At 39.6% G+C, this 18,737-nt stretch overlaps 1 protein-coding gene across 5 annotated transcripts in view; it reads left to right on the top strand.

The window, feature by feature from the left end:
- Invs (inversin) overlaps positions 1-18,737 on the top strand; it is a 140,897-nt gene that overhangs the window by 70,365 nt on the left and 51,795 nt on the right. The window lies entirely within an intron of this gene.

The following is an 18,737-nucleotide window of genomic DNA, read 5'->3' on the forward strand; positions in this document are numbered from 1 at the left end:
AGTTCATTTTCTGTTGGCTGTCTACTTCTGGGCATGCAGCCTGCCCTTAAGAATAGTTTGTCTCCCAGTGATATTCCCTCGGAGGAAACTGAATTTTCAAGTGGTTGTTAATTGGAAATTGCTTCTGGGTTAGGGAAGAGGGTGTGTGTCCAGTTTCCTTTCAGCTACAGTATCACAACTGGTACAGTCCCTTGCAGGCCCTGTGCTTGCTACTCGAGTCCCCATGGGTTCTTATGGGCTATTAGCATGCGGGCTGATTTAGAGGGCCTTGTTTCCTTGCTGTCCTTTGTCCCCTCTGGCTCTTAACTTTCTGCCTCCTCTTCCATGGGATTCACTGAGTCCTAAGGGGAGAGATTTGATGAAGACATCCAGAGTAGAGATGAGTGTTCTAAGGTCTCTCACTCTGTGTGCAGTCTGGGTATCGGTCTCTGCATTTGTTCCCATCTGCTCTGGGAGAAAGCTCTGATGATGGCTGAGCAAGGCACAAACATCTATGAGTATAGCAGAATGTCACTAGGAGGCATTTTATTGCTACCTTTTCTTTCTTTCTCTCTTTCTTTTTTTTTCTTTTTTATTTATTATTATTATATTTTTTTACAGTTTATTCACTTTGTATCCCCCCATAAGCCCCTCCCTCCTCCCCTCCCGGTCCCACCCTCTCTCCCCCTTCTTCATGCATGCCCTTTCCCAAGTCCACTGATAGGGGAGGTCCTCCTCTCCTTCCTTTTGATCTTAGTCTATCAGGTCACATCCAGGGTGGCTGCATTGTCATCTTCTGTGGCCTGGTAAGGCTGCTCCCCCCTCAGGGGGAGGTGATCAAAGAGCAGGCCTATCAGATTATGTCAGAGGCAGTCCCTCTTCCCATTACTATGGAACCCACTTGGACACTAAACTGCCATGGGCTACATCTGTGCAGGGGTTCTAGGTTATCTCCATGCCTGGTACTTGGTTAGAGTATGGGTCTCTGGGAAGACCCCTGTGTTCAAATCTTCTAGTTCTGTTGCTCTCCTTGTGGGGTTCCTGTCCTCTCCATAACCTACTATTTCCCACTTCTTACATAAGATTCCATGCACTCTGCCCAACAGTTGGTCATAAATTCTTAGTGTCTTTGATAATCTGCAGGGCAGAGCCTTTCAGAGGCCCTCTGTGGTAGGTCCCTAGGTTGTTTCCTGCTTTCTTCTTCTTCTGATGTCCATCCCCTTTGCCTTTTGGGATGGAGATTGAGCGTTTTAGTCATAGTCCTCTCTCTTGATTAGTTTCTTTAGATGGACAGATTTTAGGTTTATCCTATAAGTCTATATGAGTGAGTATATACCGTGTGTGTCTTATTGCTTCTGGGACAGCTCACTCAGGATGATCCTTTCCAGGCCTTAGGTCCCTGGATTTGGTTTGCGAGTATTTTATTGAGCATTTTTGCATCTATGTTCATAAGGGAAATAGATCAATAATTCTCTTTCTTTGTGGGATCTTTATGTGGTTTGGATGTTAGAGTAATTGTGGCCTCATAAAAACCAATTGGGCAGTGTTCCTTTCTCTTTCTGTTTTATGGAATAATTTGAGAATTATTAGGCTTAACTTTTCAAGAAGTCTGGTAGAATTCTGCACTAAAATCATCTATCCCTGGGCTCCACCTTCCCTTTGGTTGGCTAGAAGACTTAATGACTACTTCTGCTTCACCGGGGTTATAGGTCTGTTAAAGTTGCTTATCTGATCTTGACTTAACTTTGGTAAGTGGTGGATTTAAAAAAAAAAAAAAAAATATGTACTTAAGAGTTTTTGGGGCATTTTTTACTTATGAGTTTTTTTAATTTTAATTTTATTTTTTCTTTTTTTCTTTTTTTAATTTTATTTTTATTAATTACAGTTCATTCACTTTGTATCCCACCTGTAGCCCCCTCCCCCATCCCTTCACTACTTAGGAGTTTTTAAAGTATGTACTTATGAGTCTCTGCATTTCCTTGTATCTGTTATTATGTCCTTTTCATTTTTCATTTTGTCAATTTGAATAGTCTTTCTTTGTTTTTTTTTTTTTTTTTTTTTTTTTAGTTGATTTGGGTAAGAGTTTATCAATCTTATTGATTTTTCTCAAAGAACAAATTCTATTTAATTGATTCTTCTAATTGTTTGGTTGTTGTTTCTATCTTATTAATTTCAGCAGTGAGTTTGGTTGTTTCTTACCATCTCTTCCTTTTGGGTGTGATTCCTTCTTTTTGTTCTGGAGTTTTCAGGTGTACTGTTAAGTTGCTAGTATGAGATCTCTCTAATTTCTTCCTTTGTTTTTTTTTAATGTAGGCCCTTTGTGCTATGAACTTGCCTCTCAGAATCACCTTCATTGTGTCCCATAGCTTTGAGTCTGTTGTGCATTCATTTTTATTCAATTCTAGAAAGTCTTTCATGTCTCTCTTATATTCTAGCTTTATCTTTTTTTTTTTTTTTAATTCAGTAGTGAGTTGTTCAGTTTCTATTCAGTTTTGTAAGCTTTCTGTTGTTTATCCAGTTTTAATCCATGGTAGTCAGATAGGATACAGGGTGTTATTTCCCTTTTCTTGATCTGTTGAGACTTGGTAGTACCTGAGCACATGGTTAGTTTTGTAGAATGTTCCATGAATTGCTGAGAAGGTATATTCTTTTTTATTTGGGTAAAATATTCTGTAACTGTTAGGTTCATTTGGCTTATAACCTCAGTTAGCTCCAGCATTTTTCTGTTTAGTTTTTGTTTGGATGACCTGTATTTTGGTGAGAATCAGGTATTGAATACTCCCACTATCAGTGTGTAAGGGTCAATGCATGATTTAAGATGCAGTAATGTTTCTTTTATGAACTTGTGGTTTTGTGCACAGATGTTAAGAATTGCAATGATCTCTTGGTGGGTCTTTCATTTAATTAGTATGTAGTGTCCTTCTCTATCCCTTCTGATAAGTTTTGGGTTGCAATCTATTTAGTCAGATATTAAAATGACTACAGCAGCTTCTTGCTTCCTTTTACCCCAAGGTAATGTCTATCCTTCATGATGAGGTGTGTTTTTTTGGATGCAGCAGAAGGTTGGATTCTTTTTTTGTTTTATTTTGTTTTGTTTTGCTTCCATTCTGTTAGTTTGTGACTTTTAGTTGGAGAATTTGAGACCATTGATATTGAGAGATATCAATGAGCAGTGTTTGTCAATTTCTGTTATTTTGTTGTGATAGTATGTGTGACACCCCTCCCCCAAGATACTGTTCTGGGGTTATTTATTCCTTGTGTTTTCTTGGGTTTGCTTAACCTCTTTAGGTTGGAGGTTTTTTTCTATCCCCTTCTGTGAGGCTGGATTGGGAGATAGATACTGCTAAAATTTGTTCTTATCATGGTTGTGAGCCACCATGTAGTTTCTGGGAATTGAACTCAGGACCTCTGGAAGAGCAGCCAGTGTTCTTAACCTCTGAGCCATCTCTCCAGACCCTGGTCTTATCATAGAATGTCTTATTTTCTCCATCTATTGGGCCGGCATCTGTGGTCTCTTCAAGTATGAAGAACATCTCTCTAGGTCCTTCTGGTTTTTAGAGTCTCCATTGAGAAGTCAGGTGTAATTCTAATAGGTCTAGCTTTATATGTTACTAGGTCTTTTTCCCCTTGCAGCTTTTAAAATGTTCTTTTTTTTTTTCTTCTGTATGTTTAGTGTTTTGATGATTATATTCAGAGGGGACTTTCTTTTCTGGTCTAACATATTTGGTGTTTTATAAGTTTCTTGTACCTTTATAAGCATCTTCTTCCTTAGGTTAGGAAATTTTTATTCTATTATTTTATTGAAAATATTTTTCTGGGCCTTTGACCTGTGTTTTTTATCCCTCCTTTATTTCTGTTATTATAAGTATCCCATATTTCCTGGATGTTTTGTGCCAGAATTTTTTTTTTAGAGTCAACATTTTCTTTAACTGTTTCTTCTTCTGTGTCTTCCATGCTTGAGATTCTCTCTTCCATTTCTTGTATGCTTTTGGTGAAGCTTACCTCTGTGATTCCTGTTCAAATTGCTAAATTTTTCATTTCCAAATTTTCCTCAGTTTGGGTTTTCTTTATTGATCAATTTCTACTTTCGGGTCTTAAAATGTTTTACTAATTTCTTTTCACTTCTTTTGTTTTCGTAGGTTTCTTTAAGGCATTTATTCATTTTCATTTTTTTAGGACATTGAATCATATTCATAAAGTATTTTAAGGTCTTTTCTTGTGCTTCAGCTATGTTGGACTACTCAGGGCCTACTGTAGTAGGGTTTCTGGGCTCTAGTGGAAACATTGTTCTTGATGCTACTGATTGTGTTTTCATTCTAGCTTCTAGGCACCTAGGTTAGGGGAGATTATAATCCTAGGTGCTAACATTTGGTCTTGTCTTTGTTGGGTGGGTTCCTTGGTTTCTATTGCCTTCTTTGGTTCTTAGGTAAGTGTGGTAGCTGAGTGTTGCCTGGTAGGAAGTTTTTCTGGGATCAAGGTAACTGTGGACACTGGGATTCCAGGTAAGACATGTTCCTAGGTATTGGTAGCTGACACTTAGGAATAGGAATTAGGGGGTCGTTGAGGTGATCCACAGGAGAAAGAAAAGCAGGCAGCTGCACCAAGATCTGATTAGTCCCCTAGGAATGTGGTCAGAGGGAGATTAGGGGCCACAACAGGTAGTCTACACACCTGGGGTGAGACTGGGGGGACTGGATATATAGGAGAAAGAGAGAGTGAAGATCTGAAGCTTGCCCGCCTACTTAGCTGCCCTACTTTCTTCTCTGTTAGGCTTGGCTGGCAGGTTCTCAAAGGAAGCCTGCTGGAGTTGGGAGCTGGAAACAGATAAGTGGAAGGAAGGTTGGAAGCTACAGCAGGAAGTCTGCTACAGAGATGAGGAGGGAGCAGTGAAGGCCAAAAGTTAGGTTACCTGCTTCGCCAGCAGGAGTGGCCTACAGGTTCCCAGGGAATGTCTGCTGGAGTTGGAGATTAGGATAAAGTAGTAAACGGGGGAAGGGAAGTTTGAAGGGGGAGACCTGGTGTGATCCACTGGAGGTAAGGCAGAGACAGAAGGGGAACTGAAGCAGATTTGCTGCAGAGCTGGGGATGAGACTGGGGTAGATCTGGAGGAGCTGAGAGAGACGTAAAGATCTGTAGTTAGCCTGACACAACTTTTAATAGTCGAGGGACACAGGAAGCTGAAGACAGGAAGTGTAGGAAGAGTTGATGTGGCATACTGGATTACAAAATTTAGAGTTTTCTTTTAGGGTTCTCAAGCAGTATGGAAGGATTTAAGCAGGCAGTGACTTGAGAATGGGTCTCAGCCAGATCATTCTCACACTCAAAGGCATACCACTGGATTTCTCCCAGCTCAGGTTCCTCCCATGTGACAAATGAGGTTTAATTATGATGTAAAGCTCATGCATCTTTCTTTCTTTGGGAGATTCTAAGAGGCGGAAGATCCATGCTTTCTAGCTACTTTAAAACTCAGTATGTGTGGCAGCTTGAGAAGACAGCTCATTGGGCAGGAGTGCTGGCTATGAAAACATGAGGACCCAAGTTGGAATCTCCAGAACCCATGTAAAAAAACAAAAAACAAACAAACAAACAAAAAACTGGCATAGATATGTGCTTGTAACCCCAGTGTTTTTTTGGGGGGCTGGGGAGCCCAGCTATCCTTGTCAAAAATCACAAGTTTCTGGTTCAGTGAGAGACTCTGTTTGAAGGGAATAAGGCAGAGAGCAGTTTTGGAAGAAAACTAATGTCCTCCTCCGGCCTCCAAATGCCCATGCAGGGGCTCATGTACCTGCACACTCAAATGCTTACAGCGTACATACATACAAACTTCCTCAATAATAACTCAGTTTTTATTTTCTCTAACCCTTTTTTTTCTAGTGTAACTATAATTCATCCTAGCATACTGATGTTCAAGCTGTAGGGGAACCAGAAATGCTATTTCATGAGGATAATTAAATCAGAGTCTACACTAACTATTTAAAGCTCTCATTCTAATCACCTTCCTGTCCCTACTCACAGTGTCCTAACACATTCACCTTTCTTTTTATTTTAAATGGCTTCAATGATGCAGCTCATTAAAAGATGCAGCTCAGGCACTGCTTTCCCTAAGAATCTTTGCTGACCCCTCGTTGATGCATAGCAGCCCTTCTACAGATTTATTGCTATTGTATTTCTGACCTCTGTCAGAGGGCTGGTACCGCTATATTACGGTAGTGAATAACACTTACATATGGCCAAATCTATCTCCTACGCCTACATGAAGAATAGTGTGGGAATTATTGTTCCATGTAATAAGCATAGAAAGAGACTTGATAGGCACACCTTGTTGATGTTCTGAAGCCAACACACCGAAGCCCAGTCATCCAGTCAGTAAATGGACTAATGAAATGCATAGACAGCTCTCAAAAGAAATACAAATGGAGGCTTGACCAATGGCTCAGTGTTTAAGAGCTCAGATTGCTCTCATAGGAGACCAAAGTTTAGTTTCCAACACCTATCAATAGCAGCTTGAAACTGCACTTACAAATACACAACCACACACAAGACACATATGCATATACATACTTAAAATGAAAAATCTTTAAATATATACATATATAAGTGGCCAATAAATACTTGAAAAAAGTGTTCAGCATCTTTATCAGTTCGGAAAATCCAAATTAAAACTGCTTTGAAATTTCATCTCACCTCAGTCAGAATGACTGTCATCAAAATCAAAAAAACAAGCCAGCAACAACAAAATGCTAGTAAGGATGTGAGAAGAAAAAAAAAAGTAGCCTTTGTTTCTTGGATGAAATGAATCCATTATAGAAATCTATATATAAGTCTCTCAAAAAAACTGAAAACGGGCTATAGAGATGGTTCAGCAATTAAAGGATGCTTGGTGCTTTTCCAGAGGACCTAGTTCCCAGGCCTCATGTCAGGTGTCTCACAACTGCCTGTAACTATAGCTCCAGGCGATCTAGTGCCTTCCTAGACCAAACTTCACAGGCACACACACACATGTGGCACACATACACATACTTATAAGTAAATAATAAAAGAACTCTTTTTTTAAAAAAACTGAAAATCGAAATACCACATGGCTCAGCTATACTTGGGGTATATCCAAATAACTGGTTCACCTGCTACAGAGATAGTTGTATATTCACATTTGTTGCTGATTGTTCACAGTAGTCAGGAGGTGGAATCAGCCTAGATGTCTTTCATCAGATGAATGAATGAAGGTAATGTGGTCCATCATTTACACAATATAATTATATACAGCTATAAAGAAAACTAAAGTCATGGCACTTATAGGAAAATGGATGCAACTTGAAATCATTAAATGAAACAAACAAGCCAAACTCAGAAAGACATGTTTTCAGGCATCTAGCTGGAGATGGAGGGGAGGAAAGCTAGGGACCTAGGAAGGGGGAGGAATAAGAACAAAGTATAATGACATCATGATAAGCTAACAACAAGACTAATTTAAAAGACTGTGCCAATTTAAAGAATCACTTTAAATAAATAAATGAGAGAACAACACAAGCAATAGAATTGTCCTCATGAAACTAATCATTGTAGTCTTTTGCACATTTTTACTTTTGTTAGTTTCCTGTCTGCTGAGGAGACTACTAGTTTAAGTAAAATACACTATCATAGTCCAGAAAAAACACATGAAAAAAAAAAAAAACTGGCATTGGGTAAGGAAGTCTCAGAGTAAAGACTGTCTTCCCATAGTTTTCTTTCATAGAGAAGAAAAGCATATCTTTTTTTTTTTTACACTAACATTTTTTCTTGTGCTGTTTGACTATGTGGCACTTGATAGCTCCGTCTATTCCTATGGAAACCAAGTTAGTAGATGGAGCCAAGGCTTGGAGGAGGCATTGGGGAGAAATATTAGAAGAGTTCAGCCATGGAGCAGCTAAAGATGTTGCTTTTCCTTCAGTCAAATTTTCTTTGAGAGCCAGAATCTGCTTCAATCCAGAGAGATGTTCTTGGCTGATGTCTGGTCTGGCTGCTCTGCCAGATGGATGAGCATCTTAAACTTGGAAAATAGCAAATAAAGCTCAGAGTCTATCTTTGAAGGAACCTTTTTAGCCTTTGCTTAGAATTATCAAATAACTTTTTAAATGTTTCCAAAGCTTTTTTCAAGATGGCGGGCTAGCTATACATTTACCAGCACAAGCAATTAGAAAAGCTTTGTCAGAAAGCACAGTATTTGAACCTGACAATCAGTAGTTTAAGGAAGGAGAGACTGTGTCTGCCACTGAAAAAAACAATGTAGATTGTTTCTTTTCTAGAGCTCAGTGAACTCACATCTCTCAGCAATTTGATTTTTATAACTATTTGCTTTCCTGTCCTGTAAAAATTCGCTCTAAAGACTAAGAAACCAAAATACAAGCAAGCACTTAAATCATCTAAGACAGGAAGATAGTCCAAGGACACAAGCATTTATTGTCTGTTTTGTATGCGGGTAGTAATCTCCTGTCTAGGTTAAAAACATATTTGCTTTCGTTACACAGAACCATTTATGTATGCACTGAAATTATGCTTTTATTTCAAGTAGGATGTAATGGTCCATATTTCCAGTTTATGTACTTGTATTTAAAAGTAATAATTGAATGTTCTAAATACTAGATAAATAGGTTTTATGTTCCTTATCATATCATTCTATATTCTACCTCTTTAGTCATATCTTTAACTTCTTACTCTGTACTCCATAGTACATAATATTGAATTGTAAGAAGGGTCTCAGATTTGATTTTGCCCCATATGCAAGCTAATAACCTAGTCTGTTATTATTGCGTGGAAGCTTAAAATAAAGCATAGACAAAGGAGTATATTATGCACTGACGGTAGAAAGCCTGAGCTTCCATATGTTTACAGTGGTTTCCTTTGCTCCTGAGAAACCTGGGAGGACTGGAGAGCCAGATGGATGCAGTGCACACTGAGCTCCCATCACAGCTGAACAATACTTGGGCTTTAGGAGTCCCCATTTATCTGAACCAGTATGAAGGCATGACCTTATTTCTCCATCTGCTTGTTGCAAACATGGCCCTGGGAAGTTGCCTAAAGAGAGTGGTCAGCACTCCTATGTCAGCCAGCATCCTGGACTAAATCAACTATGAATAGGTACAATAAGAGACAATAGCTCTTACTTCAGACATCCAGGATATAATATCCAAGGCCAGTTTATCATCTGTCATGACCCGTGCAAAGGAACTTAATGGTGACCTTTGGCATCACAGCCCCCAAACCTGATGAAAGAATATGCCCTGGTCTATGTGCAAACCACATGTGAGAGGTACAAGTCAGTATCTCAGGCGGTTGCAGCTTCAGTTTGACACATACGATGTACCCTAGAGCTTCTTATGCTCATGTGCTGTCAGGGGAGCAGTGGATTAAAACAAGGTGCCTATCCTTGTGCTTCTATGTATGTAAATGGATCCATGTTGTTGGGAATTGCTAAGTACCTCCCACTGGTGGCATTAATCATAATAAAAGAATAGGAACTACAAACATTAATCGGAATGTTTCTTTGTATGTGGGTGGGGGTGGCAAACTCTCCAATAGGTCAATCTAGCCTCCATTTCTATGTGATTCATGTGCAGCCATCTTCATTTCGTTAGCATCCAGTGCTAGATCCAAAAGGCAAAGTACTAGTTGTTCTCCTGTCCCTGCCCACATCCTGAAGTTGTTGCCTTCCCTCTTCAGTCACAAAACTAGGGATTCCTATCTCTTTGTAAAAAAATGTTGCACACTGATAGGGGAGGTCCTCCTCTCCTTCCTTCTGATCCTAATCTATCAGATCTCATCAGGAGTGGCTGCATTGTCTTCTCTGCAGCCTGTTAAGGCTGCTTCCCCCCTCAAGGGAGGTGATCCAAAAGCAGGCCAATCAGTTCATGTCAGAGACAGTCCCTGTTCATTAATATGGAACCCACTTGGACACTCAACTGCCGTGGGCTACATCTGAGCAGGAGTTCTAGGTTATCTCCATGAATGGTCCTTTTTTGGAGTATCAGTCTCAGAAAAGACCTCTGTGCCCAGATTTTTTGGTTCTGTTGCTCTCCTTGTGGACTTGGGGAGGAACATGGGTGGAGAAGGGGAAAGGAGGGTGAGATTGGGAGGGGAGGAGGGAGGGAGTTACAGGGATGATACAAAGTGAATAAACTGTAATTAATAAAAAATATATATCAAAAAATTCCAGCACAAATAAAAAACACTACTTGGAATTTGTCTATGTGGAGACAATATTTCTTTTATAGAGAAATATTTCTAATGCAAATATTAAAACAACAATGACCCCCCCAAAAATATTGCACACTTATATATTTAAGTGCTGTAGCACAGCCAACTCTTGCAAGTCATTCCTTGACCACCACACCTGTGCTGTGGCAGGTCAAAAGACATCTTGAAAGAGTTAGTTTTCTTCTTCCATCATGTGGGCTACAGGATTGGACTCAGGTCATCAGGCTTGAAAGCAGGTGCCCTTTAATCCATGGCACCATCTCACCAACCCATGAGTCAGTCCCATTGTATTAGCTATACCTTCACCTTCTTTCTAGTCACATGTACCTTTCATCTAGAAGGATATGTGTACATGGAACAAGTTTACAGAGATAATTAGGTTACTATTGGAGGATCAGTGTGCACGGTGCTCAGTCATTGTGGATATGTTTTTTAATCTAGAACCATATCACTTGAACAAATTAATCCAGATTAGTGTACCAGAATACATTTTGAATCTCTAATCCTTCTTTTGGCCAAGGCACCATCAAAGGATTTGTCAATCAAAGCCGGCCTGAAATTGCTTTTAGGAAGAAGAAAAGTGTCTTAATTGGTAATGGACAGGATAGAATGACAGTTTTTTTTTTTATTCGGTAGGCATATAAAACCACATTTGCTTTTATCACCTCCCACAGAAAGGAGCTCTCTAGAGAAGGGCACACTTAGTAGCCAACCTGCCTTATTTGGATTATAGGACAGGAACAGCAAGAGATAAATCTAGAAGTATTTTTAATTGATTTTTTTAAATGCCACAGCTCTAAATAATCCCAGATACCTGAGTACTGTAGGGAAAAAAAAGGATCAATCGAATAACCTCTAACTATTGGTCCACTTCTAAGTAGCCTTCCTTAAAATGCTACACCATTGTCAGACCACAGATAGTCTCAAAATCCAAAAAACGAACAGTTTAGAATCAAGGATATCTTGTGGTTGGAGTAGAACAAGTTACTGGAACAGCAGTATTGTGACCTGAAAAATGTCTACAGTGGTAAGATGGAAGATGGGTCCAAGAGCAGTTTTTAGAAATCCCTGCCAAGAATAAGCAGATGCAGTGTTTCATTAACTTGGCCATCTGTACCATGAGAGAAACAGGGCAACTTGAAAAGAGACAAATGCAAGTCCCATATACATTACATCAAAAACATACATTTTACTTTGTGTCCAGTCTATGGATTCATCTCCATATCTAGTGCAATGATAGATCCAAATGGAAAAAGACAAATGACCTCAGTAATCTAAACTTGTTCATGAGGTTGATTCCAGTTGTTCTTATCAGAGAACAGACCCTTACTGTATACAAATGTTACACACTATCTGATTGGCAGCCACAATTTGTCCCATGGTTTACAGTATTTAATCTACCATCTGTAGTCTTCCTTGTGACAGATCTTATCACTATAGCATTGACAACAGGCCAAGAACTAGTGAAAGTATGACCAGGCCCTATTGCCAAAAGGGAAAATGATGGCTTTCATCTCAGCCTACTGGGCTGAATAGTTCTTCTAGCCAGTTTGCTTTCCAGAGTTTTCCTTGTAGTTAGCCAATTACTGCCTCTCTCAGTGGATAACATCAGGCGTTGACTGAATCAAATCATTATTAAAATAGGTCAAAGTCTTTAAGGGAAATTCTGTGAACCAAAAGCACTATGAAGCCAACAACATTGCCTCAGGCAGTGGCCATCAACTATGTCCAGCTAGTCTTCACTGTCAGACAAGCCAGGCTGCCACAGTGTTTGTGTTCACAGCCCCGTAGTCCAGATGCTGTTCACAATGCTTTGCATTCACTTTCAAGCAGCTGCTCATCTGTGTCTCAACCAAACAAAAATCCAGTGTTTCCATCTAAAATTCTGTACAAAATAGCAAGTTCCTCATTCCTCTCAGCACTTGTTTATGCCACAAGCACATCCTACTGTATTATCCTACTGTGTTATTATTCTAACTCCTGCTTTCCGTTTTCCTGGAGAGGAAAGTGAGCAAGCCCCAAACCCTATTTGGGCAGCTGGCCTCAATCCTGCTTCTCACTCTTCAAATTCACTAACAGGTGGGTTAATGAAGTCCATATACACCCCCTTACTCACTACTTAGACATAAGGTTAGGGAGGTATATCATTGCTGACTCTGAGGAGAGTGCAAGGCCCTTTCCTTGTTTTTCAAGCAAACCATAGCAGCATTATAAACTCCTTTACTGCCTTGTCTATTCTGGGATTTATTTTCACCCTTCTTATAAGCTAACGTGTTCAACATGGACACTGTCAGAAGACACTCCCATCAGAAATAAAAAGCTTTTCTGCTGGTGGCATAGCTAGTAGCACACACACATGCTTGTTTGCATCAGTTCCCCTTGTTCCCAAGTACCATGGGGGCAATGCAGATGACACAAGTGAACACAGCACACAGAGGAGTTTGCATGACATCTAAGAAACACTGTACTTTGAGTCTCTACAAGTTTTAGTAAGTAACATGCAAGCCTTCTCTTTGGCCCAGCTGTGGCATTACTTAATTTTTTATGACTGCTCACTGCAAGCTCAACTCTGAGAAATGATCCCAGTAAACCAGAGTCAAAGCTTTGCATCTGATCCCACACAGTACCCAAGACCGGGGCACACACCCTCTCCTAACATGACTTGTGGCACTTCCAAAGCTCATTTACAACAGCAACCATTATAGAAAAGTTTCACTGACTACTGAAAGTTGTGACCTATATACTTCCCAGAGATAGTGTTTCTTTTTAAAATTTAATATGGCAAATGCCTTGAATGTTTATAAATATGTAATTATATGGATATCATTACAATTAATAACAAATGTTTTTATTATTTCCATTTCAATGTAAAATAATGTATTTTTTATCTAATGTTAGCATTTAGAATGAAATGTGACAGAATGTTTTTTCTACATTTATATTTGCTATTATAAATATAGTTACAATATTTCTAGGACAAAATTATATGCAAACATATAAATGGACCAAAATACAATGAACATTTGTGTATGTCCATGAACAACTGTTTTCTCTTCAAGTTCAGTGGTAAATAGGAGTACTGGGACCATGCAGAGAGAACAAAATTCAGAGGTCAGTAGGAGGAGATGTATAGGTCCCAAAGTACGTTTTTGGGCAAAACATCTGCCTCTTCAGTGTCTCTAAGTGTAGCAAAGTCAAACTCTTTGAAAGTAGATTGCTTCGACTGAGGAGAAGGCAAATGGCCTAGGTACTCAGTAGCCCAATAAAGATGACATAAAAAGATAACCAATAAAGATCCTTGTGGAAGGATGTGTGTGTGTGTGAGCATCCCAAGTATTGTGAGAAGATAGTGATAAAAAACATTTACTGCAACCAGACAAAGGTCATAAAGAGTATGATTTTATCCACATCTCGCTCAAGAAAAGACTTTCTTTTCACAGAGTGATTGAACGGCTTTGTGTTTGTTTGTTTGTTTGTTTGTTTGTTTGTTTGTTTGTTTGAGATTGGGTTTCCCTGGGTAGTCTTAGCTGTGCTGGACTTGCTTTGTAGACCAGACTGGCCTCAAACTCACAGAGATTTGCCTGCCTCTGCCTTCCTGATTGCTGGGATTAAAGGCTTGCACCACTATGCCTGGCTTTTGTATTTTTAATGAAACAAAGAATATGTTTAGAGGTTCAGGGTGTCCTAGGATTGAGCTACAACTCTATCAGACTGCTTGGAGTGCTGCTTGGAGAACTGGCAAGAACAAAGCCAACTTCAGAAAGCTGTCCATTAGCTGATTGGCTGTCACTGCAGTATCCCTAATGACATAAGAGGCAAAGCTCCAAGAGAATACTGTCAGGTGGATTCTTAGACTAGACTAGAAGCTATGTGGAAGCAAGCCAAAGGGTGAGTGGAAGGAAAAATAAGAAAAACAGTAGCGAAGAAGCTTCCCTTAAAATCTACATGAAAGCTATGAACTATACACGGATTACATGTCTGTAATCCCAGCACTTGGGAAGCTAAGACAACAGGATAACCACACATATGAGGCTACCCAGTTCTATGTGAGTTTTAGGCCAACCAGGACTAAATGGCAAAGATTCTGTCTCAATAGTAATAGTATTAATAATAACAATAGTCCAATTGTAAACAAAATACCAAATACAAGAAACTGGATGTTGAAGAAAAGTAAATACCGTTTGGTTCACAACTGAAGGCAACTAATAGACGCTTCCTCAACCATTAGTTGCTAATAGTTCAGTAGGGAGTACCAGGGCTAGGAGATAAAAATAAAAATAGCACTGCATACCAGTTTAGATAGACCAAAGTGAACACGTTGACAAAACCAAGTGGGGCAGAGTTATAGAGAAGCAAGAATTCTCAGGTTTCTGTTGGGAATGCAAATTGGAGCTGCTCTTTCAGAGAGCTCAGAAATTCTTGTACACTTACCAGGAGATATGTACAAAACAATTCATTATAGCACTGATTGTGGAGAGTGAGAAATGTGCTTAATGTTCCTCTAGAGGGAATAAATACACATTCCTATAGCACAGCGCTTCTCTAGTGAAGATGTGTGAAAGAGAATGTGATGGTTTGAATGAAAATGGCCCCCATAGGCCCACCGGCTTTATTAGGAGGTGTAACCTTGTTAGAGTAGGTGTGGCTTTGTTGGAGGAAGTGAGTCACTGGGTTGGGCTTTGAGGTTCCAGATACTCAAGCCAGACCGAGTGTCACTCTCTGCTTCCTGCCAATCCAGATGTAGAACTCTCAGCTACCTCTCCATCACTGTGTCTGCCTGCATGCCACCAAACTTCCTGTCACGATGATAATGGGCTAAACCTCTGAACTGTAAGCAAGCCACACAAAACGTTTCCTTATAAGGGCTGCCATGGTCATGGTCTTCCCAGCAATAGTAACCCTAACCAAGACACAGAGCAGCCTGGAGTCAGAAATGGCTAATGACTCAAATAGAACGATTTCTACAGAGACAGCTCCTTCTAGTTTATGAATACACGTGTTTATCTAAAACAAAATATTTTAAATAATGAATTGAGAAACACCCAAGTCACCTTTCACAAAACTAAAGTCCAAGTAGATCAGTGACCTCAACATAAAACCAGATACTCTAAATCTAATAGAAGAGAAAGTGGAGAATAGCTTTGAACGCATTGACGCAGGAGACAACTTCCTGAACACAACACCAACAGCTTAGGCACTAAGATCAACAATCATAAATAAGACCTCATGAAACCGAAAAGTTTCTAAGGCAAAAGACACTGTCAGTAGAACAGAATGACAGTATACAGATTGGGAAAAGATTTTCACCAACCCTACATCCAACACAGGGCTAATATCCAGAATGTATGAAGAACTCAAGAAATCAAACACCAATAAATAAAATAACCCAAATTTTAAAATGATGCACAGAACCAAACATAGAATTTCAACAGAGGACTATGTAATGCCCGAGAAGCACTTAAAGAAATGTTCAACGTCCTTAGTCATCAGGGAAATGCAAATCAAAATGACTCTGAAATTCCATGTTACACCTGTCAAGATGGCTAAGATCAAAACTCAAGTGACTGCATAGACTGGTGAGGATGTGGAGAACACTCCTCCATTGCTGATGGGAGTGCAAACTTGTACAACCACTGTGAAAATCAATCTGGTGGTTTTTCAGAAAATTGGGAATAGTTCTACCTTAAGACCAGCTATACCACTCCTGGGCATATACCTTGTTGTATGTTCTACCATGTATTTGTCCATAGCAGCTTTATTCATAGTAGCCAGAAACTAGAAACAACCTAGATGTCAGTCACCCAAAGAATGGATAAAGAAAATGTGGTACATTTACACAGTGGAATACTACTCAGCTATTAAAAACAAGAACATATTGAAATTTTCAGGAGCATGCATGCACTGGTCCTAGGCCCCCTGCATATATGTAGCAGATGTGCAGCTTGGTCTTCATGTGGCTCCTGGACAACTGGAGCAGGAGCCTCTGCAACTCTAATGCCTCCCTTTTAGGGATCCCCTGATTAGGGGATCCATTTCCCCTAACAGGCTGCCTTGTCTGGCCTCAGTAGGAGAGGATGCACCTAGTTCTGCAGTGACTTCATGTGCTAGGGCAGATTGGTACCCATGTGGGACTCTTCCTTCTCTGAGAAGAAGAAAAGAGAATGGGGGAAGGAGTGTGCAAAGGAGGGGATGGGAGGCAAAGAGGGGGGCTACAATCAGAATGCAAAGTGAATAAATAAATAATTTTTGAAAGAGTTGAACATGTTTCATTCTGTGTGTGTATATATATATCTGTATTTATGCATGGGTACTACACAGGTGTACGTGCCCACATGTGCACATGCATGCAGAGGCTGGAGATCAATATCAGGTGTCATTTTCCACCTAAGGTTTTGACACAGTCTCCCACTAAACCAGGAGCTCCCTGGGTTCATTCATCTAGATGTCCAGTAAGCCCCAGGGACCCTCCTGTCTCCACCTCCTCAGTGCTGGGGTTACAAAAGTGTACCTCCATAACCAGTTTTGTTTTGGTTTTTGTGGGTACCAGGGATCAAACTCAAGTTCTCATACTTGGAAGGCACTTTATCAACTGAGTCATCTTTCTAATTCCTGTTATGCTTTATTATTTTAAAATAAAATTTTAGATGCAAAATATCAAGGTCATTTACTCGAAATCTTCATTAATTACTCAGATTAAATCATTGTATGCATGATTCTAAAACAGCAGTAGTTTTCACATACACACACATATGTATGCATGCTTAGGCACCAAAAATACATGAGTACATGAACACAAAGCATACCTACATGTATACCACAATACACATATAAAAATATTTAAAGAAATTAATTTTTCTCTTCTCTGCTGGGAATTAAGCCCAGGATCTTGTGTGTGTGCTATACCACTGAGCTACATGCCCAATCTTTCTCATTTTAGTTCTGAAAATTCTGTGTCCCTTCTGGTAATTTGCAGAGATCGAGTCTGCATATAATTGGCATTTAACAAATGCTTGCTTATGAGACCCAAGAGACTGACATTGTCCTAGCTAAATTATATTGTTTCTGGCCTTAGCTGTCATAGATAATACCTGATAGGTCTCTATCTTCCAAACCTGGAGAAGTTTGTTCACATAGCTGACTCCTCCCCAGAGCACCAGTCAAGTTCCTGTTGGCCCTGTATTGTCAGCAGAAGGGAGAGCATTGACTGCTCCTCGGTGTAGGAAAAACACAGAGGAGCCATTATCTCTATCACTCCAACTACCTTTGCTCCTCGTTCTCCCCTAACCGCCAGCTGCACTGTAAACAATGCCGATGAAGCCTTCCTCCTGCCACCCTTTATCACCCTTTATCTTCTCCGCTCCACCTACCAGCTACTGTCTTGCCGGCCAGGCTAGTCTTGGTGAGATCCAGGTTTTATGAGGAACCCAGTTTCTGGAAAACCATTCATAATCCTAGCAAATATTTGCTAGGCACCTACTTGGTGTACAGTTTCAAGTATTTTTCAAATACCATCTGCCTCATTTTACACTCTTGTTGCCTGTGTTACATGTGAGATGCAAAAGAATGAATAAAGGAGCGGCTATTACTGATGTATACCAAGTGGGTGGTCAAGTTTGAGCCCCAAGAATAACAGAAAACACAAATATGCTAGGCACCTTGTCTGTGCCTAGTGGTCACTGCTGCCAACTCTGTCTTTCCTTCTTTCTATTCTATGATTCCACAACCAAAAATGACTGTCTGATTGAATATCTCTAAAAGGTCATGATGAATTATTCTGTAATATTTGAAATGTTATGTTCAGAAAGGTCACATCTTTTTTTTTTTTTTTTTTTTTTAGTATGAAGTTTTTTTCTAACCGACCACGTTTTATTCCTTTAAAGGAAAGATAGCAGCAAATTTAGAGCACAGCGCCCTCTCGAGGAAATTTATAACAGGGAGCTCTCTTGAGGAAGCTTAGAGCAGGGCGCCCTCTTGAGGAAATTTTTATATCTTCCTTCTCAGAGCTGACACTGTAAAATCGAAGCCAGGTTAAGTCTTATGTGCTGTTAAAAAAGCTGTAATCAATGAAGCTTTAAAAAGCAAGAAGAGCCAAACACTGATTATTTGAGAATTAAGACTCTTCACTAATCTGATTTCACATAGCAACTGTAAATAAGAATATTTCAGTAAAAACAAAAATACAGGAGCTATTTCACTTCTTCATGCTCAATCAACGGTATAATCTTTTTGCATTTATCAAGCACATAGTTTGTGTTGGGAATTATCCTGGATACAGTAGCCAATGAAACACAGCTTTGCCTTCTAAACTCACATCCCAGTTTGTGAGGGGCATGACAGTGAAAAAAAAAATCATAAAAAGAGTACGTGGTGTAGTAATCTAATGTACCATATCAGCACAACCAATCAATACCCTAGTATTGAAGCTACCAGACAGTTACTTGAAAAATACAGAAAAACCATAAAATGTGCAAACTTAACCCCCAAAATTGACTCTTGATAATTTACTTTTGTGATAAATTAAAGAAGAA

The sequence above is a fragment of the Meriones unguiculatus genome, chromosome 3, assembly GCF_030254825.1.
Source record: "Meriones unguiculatus strain TT.TT164.6M chromosome 3, Bangor_MerUng_6.1, whole genome shotgun sequence".
Taxonomy (NCBI): domain Eukaryota; kingdom Metazoa; phylum Chordata; class Mammalia; order Rodentia; family Muridae; genus Meriones; species Meriones unguiculatus.